This window comes from Sesamum indicum, linkage group LG5 (genome assembly GCF_026168435.1).
Source record: "Sesamum indicum cultivar Baizhima isolate 11 linkage group LG5, ASM2616843v1, whole genome shotgun sequence".
In the NCBI taxonomy this organism is placed as follows: Eukaryota; Viridiplantae; Streptophyta; class Magnoliopsida; order Lamiales; family Pedaliaceae; genus Sesamum; species Sesamum indicum.
In genome coordinates, this window is record NC_142661.1 from 11,507,054 (window position 1) to 11,518,780 (window position 11,727).

An 11,727-nucleotide genomic window follows, 5' to 3' on the forward strand; every position below is an offset into this window, starting at 1 on the left:
AGGTAGCCCGTATGGGATTGAATTCATCTGCTTCAAAAAAAAATCTTTATTTTTAATTAAAATAATATATTGTAATTGATTTTTAATTACTATTTTCAAAATAAAACTTTATTTTTAATTACTATGTTAAGCCCAAGCGCAGAGAGAGAGAGAGAGAGCATCAAATGAAGGTTACTCACCGCCTACAGAGAAATGGACAGGTTCATGCATTCAAATTTCAACCCTTAACAATAAACCTCCATGCAAATGGAGCCCATTATGTATTTGATAACAACACACACTTATGGGTGGAAAATGGATGGGTAGGTCATGTTAGGTTTGGATTGGATCTCAGTTGATTGAATTTATATATGTATGTGTTTCATATATAAATAGATTATATTCTTAATTGAAATATTTACTTTGAACGCTAATGGTAGTGATCGACAAACATATTTTTAGGAGGATCAGTGCTGGTTCCCCAACTACCCTCCAGAGTGACTCAAACCCATGACCAAAATCGTAGGTGCAAGGTACTTTTTGTTAACCAGCTACCTTGGCTCGTCTACAACATCAAAGTTTAAGCAACTATTACATTTCTTAGACCAAGAGTCTAAAGAGAAATCCTAACTATGATTCTGGAGACATTCTCTGAACAAATCTCTTCATGCAGTGTTGCTGGTTGCCCTTGGTAAAGAGGTGAAGTTGAATCTGCAAAGAAATGAGTCGACTTATAATATGAACTCAACATAAACACCACAATGTGCAACAATTGTTGTGAAATCGCACGTCGTCTATTCAATCCCTATCGACTTGAGTGGAAAAATACCTGATAAGAGGCTTCTGGGCTGCCACATTTGCTGAAGCGGACGCCCTAGAGAGTTCAGAAAACTACATCCAAGAGTTGAAAATGTCAGAAGTCCATCTCAGTTCCCTTGTGCATATATAGTTGATGAATCAAATTGTAGACATAGCAGGCGATCGCATTCAGAGTACTGCTCGGTTTGCCGCTTCAGGCTTCTTCTTCAATTGCAAGAAACTCCAGGTCTTGCCAAATTTGAATTCAAGTTTATGATTCCAAGTAAATGTAGGATTGGAAGAGCATCACCGCTTGGCATTTTACTATGGCAAAACCGGACAAAGGAACAAGAAACAAAGAGACAGCAGCAAAAAAGGTAAGCTGACAAGACCTCAAGCTCCTCCAGGATCCCATTTATTTGAATGCTGGAACTAGAATTGGTTCCACTCCACGCTACAGCTCGCTCTGCAGTGATGAACATTAATGGTTGAGTTTCATTTGCCTGACGGTGGAGTTGAAATTCACTGTTCGGTTGTACGCTTTCTACAAGCCCATCATGGTCGTCTGAAGAACCTTGGCGACTGTTACCAGGTGGAGAAGACTCACCAGAAGAAGATGCAGGCAGAGAACGGGATCCACTTTCACCAAATCCAGCAATTTCAGTGTCGTTACATCTACTCTCTGAAATTTCCATTTTGCAAACATCCTGCTCCAATCGTTGGCTAGCCACTGTGCTAACAGGCGAAGGTACATTGCTTGGTGTGCTGGAAGATTCTGTGGAGCCAACTGGACTATTGAATTCGTCTTGTTTCATCTTCTTCATGCTCGTAACAGTCTCTGTTTCTGGGAAGGCAGATGCAAGTGACCTTTTGGCGAATCGCTTCTTTGCTGGATTGGGGGGGCGTACTCCACCAGGGGACAAAGTTAGGTATGTCGTTCCATTTCACATGGCATACATCAATCCACATTGTTGGCTTCAAGGATGAGTATGCGTATACGTCGTACATAAATTCCTCCACCGACCTCGTTACATCAAATTGTTTGCCTTGTTGAGGACCAGTGCCTTGTTTCCTTCGCAAACCCATAAAATAACTGTGGCGAAACGGCTTTGATTTGTCCGAAAAACCGCCTGTGTGAGGATGGCACTGAACTAAACCACCCGTGTCCCTTTCTATCTGGAATTATCAAATGACACCAAGAAATCATCCAACGGAAACAGACACCAAACAAACCTTTCCAATTCTGGGAAAGAGCACCTAAAAGGAACGTTTCGACCAACCTTCAGCGTAAGCAAGCGTATTCTTGACTCGACCCAACCTTTCCAATTCAACAGGTCACCTTCATTCTTTGCTGCAATGTCTATCTGCAGATAATTTCTGTACGCTTGGAAGTTAGTGAAAGGCTGAAACATAGTATCCCAGCTGGCTGTCTTTGCTTCCACTGCCTACATCCATAACAACAATGGAATTTAATTGAACTGCCACATAGCAAACAAGTCTGTATCCTAGAAGTAAATAAAGAAGCACAAATGAAAAACGAGGGTTCTAAAAAGCAAAATTTGGAGAAAAATACAATAATTGCAAACAAAGGAGCTTCTTTCCAGGGCACAGGTCACAGAATAAATTCCATTTGAAGACGAATCTTTGTTGGCTAAAAGGGATTAACTGCTGCAGAAGAATAACCTGACAAATTTCATTTCCACGCTGAAATTCTTCCATCATGACTCGTAGTGTGCTTGTTGACACATTGTAGCTTGAGTTCATGCAGGGATATGCAGGAGTTATTATCGGCATGAGGTGTGATCTATCCTTGTAATTTCTTCTAGGATCCCAGAAAGGAAGTCTTAAAGATCCTTCTTGAATTGGGCACAGCATCACAGGAATTGGCCACCGCCACATGTAGATCCAAAAGAACTTCGACACCAATGTGCTTGGTAGAGCATTTGGGTATAGCTGGCAAATGCGAGCAACGAGCAATGCCCAATTTATACAGCCTAGGAAACCAGTAACCTGGCAAGATGAAAGGAGAAAGACTTAGACCGAGAAATGAGAATGCTCGAGTATTATGTTTATATTCATGAGTGATAGAAAAGCAAGGATTGCTCGCTTAAATTCCTCACGTTTGAGTATACTCCACGCCTTTTAGCCCATAGCCTCATACATCGCAGAGTAGTCCGAAACGTCTAAAGGAGGAAAAAGAATGTGATTTAGAAATCATGTTAAAAAAGTACTTCACAGATAATTGTGTGGTACACACCTTAATATTCGGGACGAGCTGCAATATTTGATCAGTCACCCTACAACCATTGAGACTGCGAACAGTCTGTTCACCCACATATCGCAGTATAGATTCTTGAGATATGTCCAAGTCCTGGAATCGAACAGATACCCAAGACAGAAAGAATTTATAGGATATCCAAAAGCACAAGTTTCAAATTAAGACATTCAATGATTATTTGAACAACAGTACATAGCTCAGATATAAGTGATATAGGCTCCAGTGAGGAGATCAAATCTATTAAGCAGTCAAACTTTTTCAACATCATCCGAAAATGGTTTCTAACTATTGCATCACATTCTTAAAACAAGCACCGATTCCTGGAATGAAAATAAAGGCTACTACAAAGACAAGATTCATACTTCAGGAATAACCCAGAGGGACACATTTGCATAGAGGAGATCAATGGAAACACCATCGAACTTGAATTTCATCACTGGAACATGAGCGTCGGGTACCGCATGCAACTCTTGTACTTCAGGAATCTCAGACAACATCTTCTGAAGCCCACCAAAAAAGTCTTTCTGTATGTAATAGAGTTATTTTCTTTCTTCCATTCATCAAAGCAGGAAAATTCAATAAGCAAAGTTCACAGCTAAAAAGGGAAGTCCGCCATACATTTCGGTCGGCATACTTTGGTCCAATACATAATGTGTCAATATCAGCACCGGGTCCATGTACCTATCAGTTTAAGTTAAGAATGAAACCTAATCATGAGAGGCATGTTTAAGCAAACATTTAAAAAGTTCAACAATTTAAAATAAGGAAAATGAATATCAAGTGAGAGAAAATTCATACACCAAGGCGATAAGAGCCAAAGGTGAATATCTTCGCATTTGCGTGGCGCACTGTACAATCACTGTGACCTTTGGCGCGGCTGACACTTTTGATCCATGTCTTGACGATCTGCATGATAATTGCATTTGAGTAACCTAGGTATCTAATACTAGTGAAAAGATTAACAAGATTGTTTAGATTAAAAATAGATTAACCTGATTCAAGCTACCAAGTACTTCCTCCCGTCATATGGCTTCTTCACGACATTCACACAATGCTGCATTTTCAAGAAACTGCAACCAATTTACAAGTAAGAGTATTTACCAATATTTCTTGAAGATTTTCAAGAAGAGATGGGTAGAGAAGAAACCTTTTCCAAGTCTTGATTCATAATAACATCGATCTCGGTGGGTCCCACTGTTGAAATTGGTTGTCATATCCCAGTACCGGAAGCAATAGCCATATTCTTTGATCCAAGTCTATCCATCCTATTTTCACTAAAAGAACAAAAGAAAATAAAAGGGCCGCAGTTAGAAGTCTTTATACAATCAATTTAGTTGACCTTCATCTATTTATTCTATTTGGAAATTATTATAAAAAGAATAAAAGATTACAAAAATGGGGATATTCGAAAAGTGTGAGAGAATTAGGCAGAACCGCATGTTAATGCGGTTCTTCAACTTTTTTTAGACTATTGAAATGATTATTGTGATTGGTTTAATATCCATATTGACTTATGTTTTCCTATTTTTTATTTATGAATATTTGCAAATGCATGAAATCTCTGCAAAGATAAACCCATTCTTATTGCACTCACTTGGCACTCTTATTGAGATGCTTAACCAAACATTTCATGTTGCAATTTCACAATTTGTGTAATAGTTTTAAAAGCAGATATACAAATCTTTTACAATTAAAGAATCCATTATTTTTAAACTAAGGCAAGAAATAGATGATAGACCAAAATTATTGCACTGACAAGTCAAAAGTTGAAACAAAATACATGCCTCTCATAAAGATTGAAGCACCCCAAATTTAAAAAAATAAAAATAAAAAATTGCACAATAACCCTTAAAGAGTCAGTCACATGTACAACAAATTAAAAATATTTACATATTACACTTTTTCTCCAAAAACCAATATGAAAAGAAAAAACAAACACTAAGGCCATGTTTACTTCAGTGGATAATGGATGATATCCCTGACAATTTTAGTTAATAGTGTATTTACTAGCAGTTTGATCAGCCTGATACTAAACTAACTGGCACAGTATTGATCCACATAATTGGCTGACTGTATCACCGATAGAAATGGCTGATTGCAAGCCAAAATATCAAATCAGTAAGGGTATTAATCAATAAATCACCATTGATTTTGATTACTTAAGTTATTACAATTCTTGTTATAATCATACAACAATAACTCAAGATCTTATGCTTGCTCACCAAATCAACCAAAGTATCAAATGGATATCGAGGCCTATGCAAACTAACGCCGGGTAAATAGAGGATAAAATAGAATAGTAGAAAATATCGCACAAGAACGAGGTATAAAGCATAAAATCGAAAAATAAAGAATTAAACAAATCATAGTGCCCTTGAATGTGCCCCTGAATCCGATTAAACAAGAATTAAACAAATAAAGAATCCGATTAGTATTAAACAAATAAAGAATCCCGTTAGTATTCAAGAATCCAACAACAAGAATTAAACAAATCAATGTGCCACTGAATCCGATTAGTATGATAATAGAACTTTAATCTTACATATAAACTGCTACAACAGTCATGAACTTTCGCAACTTTCACCCTTTCTTCAACTTGTTTTGGTTATAGAAAATACATGATACTAAAAACACACCCAAACCCAAGAAAAAGAAGAATAAGTAGAATGCAACAGAGAAAGAAGGATTACCTGGAAGCCGTACTCGTCGCCGTCCTTGCTGCCGTGAATTTGGGGCTAGGGTTCTAAGAGATGGGTTTGGGGAGGAAATGAGAAAGGAGAAAGAATGGAGATAGAAAGAGAAGAGAGAGAGAAAATGGAAGAAGAAACGAGAAAAAGAGAGAGAAAGAGATGGGTTTTTGACTTTTTATATTTACTACTACTATTATTATTAGTAGTATTATTTTTTTTTAAATCATGAATTCAATCATTAAATTTTTACATAAATATAATTGAAATTAATATATGTTCATAATCTGAAAAATTTATATATTTATAAATATTAGTATAACATTGATTTAACTATCATCTTACATTGTTGAATAATATGGATTAATTGGGCCATCAAAATTCAGATCATACCTTTAAGTATGATCAAACTTACAGAAAAATACATTTGGTAAAGTTTAAATTTATTGGATATACGAATGTCGAGGTATCATACTCGAAACACAAGAGTAATCATTCAAGACGGTGTATCGTTGACTCAGGTCAAATGATACCGTCTGATATGATCTAATGCATAGAGTCTTGTATATATTTAAATTTCGTATGAATCGGGTGCCCGAATTTTAAGATATCGTAATTATTGATTAAACTTTTTAATCTCATTATATATAATAAAATGATAATTAGAATTGTTCAACCATCATCATCATCATCATTATTATTATTATTATTATGATTTTTAGATTAATTCATAGAAATTACTAAATTTTTTGACATAAATTTATAAATAATAAAAAATCATAAGTGAATTACTTGTCAATTTAAAAAAAAAATATAACATAATACGAATATATATTAAAATATGACATAAAGTTTATATATGTCATATTAAATAATAATTTTAATTATAAAAAAATATTATAATTTACTAAGTTGTTGATTAAATTTAATTTTGTATAAAAATTAAATGTATAAATAAAAGTACCATAATTTATTATTATCCAAAATAAAATATATGATATTGATTAATAATTATAATATACGGTCAATTTTAATTATAAAATTGATCCAATATTAAATATAAAATTAAATATATAAAACATTCAAAAATAAATTATATGTAAAAAAAAAAAAAAAAAAGCTCGCGAGCTGTGAACAAATACAATTGAGCTCGAGTCGCAAACCGGCTCGACTCATCTGCTACCCCTGTTATAAACACAATACATAGAGCACTGAATACAACAAACTTAAAAATATTACAAAAAAAAAGAATATTTATCACATGCATATATATCGCAAGAGTTATCATTCATTTACCTATCACAGTTTTATCCCATCTCAAAAAGTAAATAGGGCCATAATGACTTAAGTTAGATTAATTAACTTGCTTACTACTTGTTGCATCATTATTATTATGTTAGGTCACGTATACTTTCTTGTATAAGACCTGATACCCCAAGTAGTTTCCAATAGTAGTTTGTTTAATCAGTTTTTTGTTAGCCCGGTAAAATGTGGGCTGGCCTGTAATAAAGTCACCATTGAGGGTGATTGTAATAAGGGGTTTTGATGTGGTTGACGTTTTTCTACTAAGGGATAAAATCGGGACCTCGGCATAATTGTGCATCAGGTGAATTGCAATTTTCGAAAGAGGTACTGTTTTCAAGAAAATGGAGTCTCAATCAATGAATAGTAACTTACATTAAAAAATTAATATTTTGGTATTTATAGTAGTGTTGGAAGTTATATGGGATGGTGGATTGCATTTGCTTAATGTGTGTCTCATACATATCAAATTACTTTTTTACCCTTACAACTTAATATATTTTTTTACTAATGTATATCAGGCTTCAACGCGGGTGACTAGAAAATCACTAGGACAACCCATTTTATAATTCTTCTTTTCTTCCACTTTTATATTTGATTTTAACTATTGTTAATGTTCCTATTGTCCTCCACTCTTGGATAATTTACTGCATGCCTTGTCAGGTGCAATTACATTTAACCCATTTCACCTTCCCAAGCTTATTCTGCAGCACACTCAGGTGAAGTTTCTTCCTTTTTCCCCCACCTAATACAAAAATTACCAGATTTTTCGGTATAAGTTTTAATTTTTACTTCTCTTCTTCAACATTTGAAACCCCTTGGCGGTCCCTTCTCTCAGCACTACGTCGACACTGTATGTTACTCTTGGAGAGTAAAGTGTGTGAAAGAATAATGAATTCTTAGAGAAAGCCGTGTAGTTGGGCAGCACAGAAACCAAATGATTTTCGGGGATTTGAATACAAGGAAACTGATATTGGAAAATTAAGTTGATTGGAGATAAAAATATTGATAACTACTCCCCAATTATTTTATTAAATGTAATACCAGAAGCTTATAGTCATGTAAAAGCTGCAATTAAATATGGAAGGAACAATATAAATTTAGAAACTGTGATTAGTGGTTTAAAAAAGTAAAGAAATAGATTTGAATGCTAATAAACCTAGTCGGGACCAAAATGTGGTTAATTTTGTTAGAGGAAGAACAAAATATAGAAACTCTTTTCATAAAAGGCATAGTAAAGAAAAGAATAAAAATCATAATAGTTCTGAATCAAGTGATGATGAGAAGGGAACTAGGGATGAAAAACATAAAGATATGAGGTGCTACAATTGTGGTAAAAAATGGTCATTTTATAAACGATTATAAAATGCCAAAACGATATAATAAAAATAAAGAAGAAGCAAACATAGCATTTGATGAAACTTCTGAAGAAGAATTAACAATTTATTGATTTTGTATCAAACCATAATTTTTAGCTTTAGTCACTGTGTGCAATTTTATGCTAAATGCATTAAAAAATTTTCTTAGTGAATGATGTTAGTCTTTATGACTTTGCCTTGATGGCTGATGAGTCTTTGTGTCTGTCTTTGTAAAACAACCTCGGTGGCTAAAGTGTTTTTGTGATTGAGCCTATGTGGCTATGTGATTTAACCTTGGTGGTTGTATGTGTGTATTTGCGATCTGTGTCTAAGCGGCTGGGGAGTCTTTGTGAATGAGCCTAGCTAACTATAGGCTATAGCATGGTTATTATTTGGAAAATTCACTTAGTGTTATTTGCTGTATGCAAATGTTCAATGTGCTTAGTGCTAATTGTTGTGTGCCATACTTTGTGCTTAAGATATCATCTTTTAAAATGTTGTTAATAACATCTCTTTCGCACGAAAATTAAGAGCTATGATATTTTGCCAGATCCAACCCCTTGGGCCTGGATCCTTCTTATGGGTCCTGTTCCAAGGGAGAATATATTGAAAAAATGGCCCAAGACCATTTATTGTAGGCCCAGCCCAAAAGCACAAGTCCCCCACTCACTTGGATGGCTCTCAAAATGCAACCCACTTTATTGGCCCATGATCCGACCCACCCAGCCCATGACCCGACCATGGTTTTCTATCCTACTTATTTCTAACCTAACCCTAACTTCTCCAATTCATCCGCCTCCCTTTCTTCTCTCGTCTGTCTGCTCTCACTCCTCTACCTCTCTTTGTCACCTGGTTTCTCTCGCCTCCTTTTTTCGAATGGCTTTGAAACCATGTTCCTAACTCCTCTTTATCTCCACCTCTTTAATGGCTTGGCCCTTTAGAGGGTGGTCTTGGCCAATGAACAACGACCGAAAGCGTCTGTAATATTTCACTTATTTGCTCCCCCTATTTTCTGTGATAAAACTTCTTTGTGAGCTAAAATAACCTTTGTGGTGGGTCTTTGTGATCTTGATTAGTTGTGTTGGTGGTTGGCCCTTTGTGAGCAACCATAAGGTTTAGGAGTGCCCATTTTTTGTGGTCGTGAGCTCTTTTCGCTCTGGATCTGGCTCTCTGAGCCTTGCATTTCTTACTTACTGTTTATGTTAAATATCAAGATCTGCATTCTTCATTCATTGTATATCTTGATATGTAATATTGAGGATTTTGTACCCATTGATCTGTAATAATTTATTTTAGGGTTCTTGAACTTCCAATGAAGGGTGAAATCCCAACAACTGATGAATGAAGAGACGGTCGAATAGCAGCAACTTGGGTTTCCATTGCAGCTCGAAATTAGCAGTAATCTTATGTATGTATGTAATGTATATGGAGTTGGGGAGTTTTATGCTAATTTGGACAAAGTGGGTTTATGCTCTCCTTCCAAAAATTACCTCTAAATTAGCTAATTTTTATATTTAGGAAATAAACTACTATTTATAATTATAAAAATAATATTTTATAAAACTTGCACAGGAAAATTTTGTATTCATAAATATCACATATATAATTACATTAAATTTATAGAAAATCATATATAAATATTTCAAATTAATCACAATCATACATATGCATACTCTAAATCTTTTTTTTTTTTTTTTATCATGTTTAGATATTTGATTATATATATCTTATTAAAATATGTATAGTCTTGATTTTACATATTATATAAATATTAGAAAAAATATTAAATTATTTAATATATATATATTTCATATCTTTTGTTTTACTACTGCAGATACTTATTTCTTACCTAAAAATAACTTTTTTGTATTCTCGAGTACAAAGATAGTTTTGTGTATAATTATCGTAAATATATATATATATGTCTGAATACACACTCCCTCTATTTGTATGCGTACTTTTTATATTCCCATAATATTTGTAATTACAATTTTTAATGATATAGTTTGTAATAATATTTTGACGATTTATAAATAGAACACGATGTATTTCATTTGCGAATAACAATAAGAAAAGAAAATAAGACAGACTTTAGAGATAATAATTATTCTGATTTTTTTCATATAAATTTAAGAGTAATAAACTAATGAACTTAAATTTTTTATAAGTTTACAACAATAATCATTTTATTTACGATAGTTTTACTTACCTTTGATGAAACAAAAGAAGCATACAAATAGGTAATTGGGAAAAAAGTTTACAAAGTGAAGACGGCACTAAAGTGAAGTAAACCAAATCTAAAACAATGCGAAGAGAGAGGGGAGATGAGTTGAGTTGACAGTTCAATTTATCTTATTTGAGGTTAAAAAAGTAATTCAAATTCACAATCAATTAAATAATCAAAGGCAAGTAAACAAAAATAAAAAATAAAAATATTAATAACAATATTCTAAGCTAGTAAACAACTTATTAATTGGTCAATGAAATCATAAATTAATATTTAGTCACTTAATCCCATACGTTGAAGTAAACATGACGGACAAGAAAAACTTCTTTTATGTATTATAATGCTTAATAGTGTTATCTTTTTTATGAAAATTATTAGGAATATCAATATATATATTTTTAAATAAATAAGTAATTTATTTTACATTTAAATATAAAATAAATTACTTCATGAATTGTTGTAATTTTAAAAATAAATGAAAGTAAAATGCTAATTTTTTTATATAAAATAATAATTTATACATTTATACTATCACAAGAATTATTTGCATTTTTGTTTGATCTGGCCTCTGATTTTAATCAAATGGCTCCAATACCGTCACAAACTTATCAGTATAGTTCATTGTAGTTTTTTAAAATTTGTGTAGAAAAATATACACTATTATATTTGTATGTTTCATTGTATTTTAAAATTAATATAATTTTAAAAATTAATTAAATATAATTAATTTATTAAAAAAAATAAAAAAATAATACAATTTGTTAATTGGGCCAATTGGCCCAATTCACAAAAGTGAATTGCAATTGCAATTCGACTTGGTTAAACTTAAAAAATATAAAAAATTTTATTCGAGTCGAATTAATATTAATATATTAAGATAAATTATATTAATATAATTTATTTATTTTTATTAATAAAAAAATAATTAGCCCGAGAGATATACATATATGAACAACTTCTATGATGATCTATTTTAAAAAGGTTTACGTAGGTTTAGAGGTTGGTATTATAAACACAATACACAGAGTACTGAATACAACAAACATAAAAATGTTACACAAAAAAGAATATTTTATAAAAATATGAAAAGTTATGAAT

At 32.9% G+C, this 11,727-nt stretch overlaps 1 pseudogene across 1 annotated transcript; it reads right to left on the reverse strand.

Annotated features, from left to right (window-relative positions):
* Positions 1-416: 416 nt before the first annotated feature.
* Positions 417-5,902, reverse strand: LOC105162302 (nuclear poly(A) polymerase 1-like; annotated as a pseudogene). The gene is made up of 11 exons (XR_016065572.1): positions 5,746-5,902; positions 4,203-4,329; positions 4,048-4,109; positions 3,854-3,961; positions 3,674-3,736; positions 3,418-3,579; positions 2,898-3,148; positions 2,461-2,787; positions 2,058-2,222; positions 809-1,953; positions 417-690 (listed from the first exon to the last, which is right to left on the reverse strand). The product of XR_016065572.1 is annotated as a nuclear poly(A) polymerase 1-like (transcript).
* Between the last annotated feature and the right edge of the window lie 5,825 nt (positions 5,903-11,727).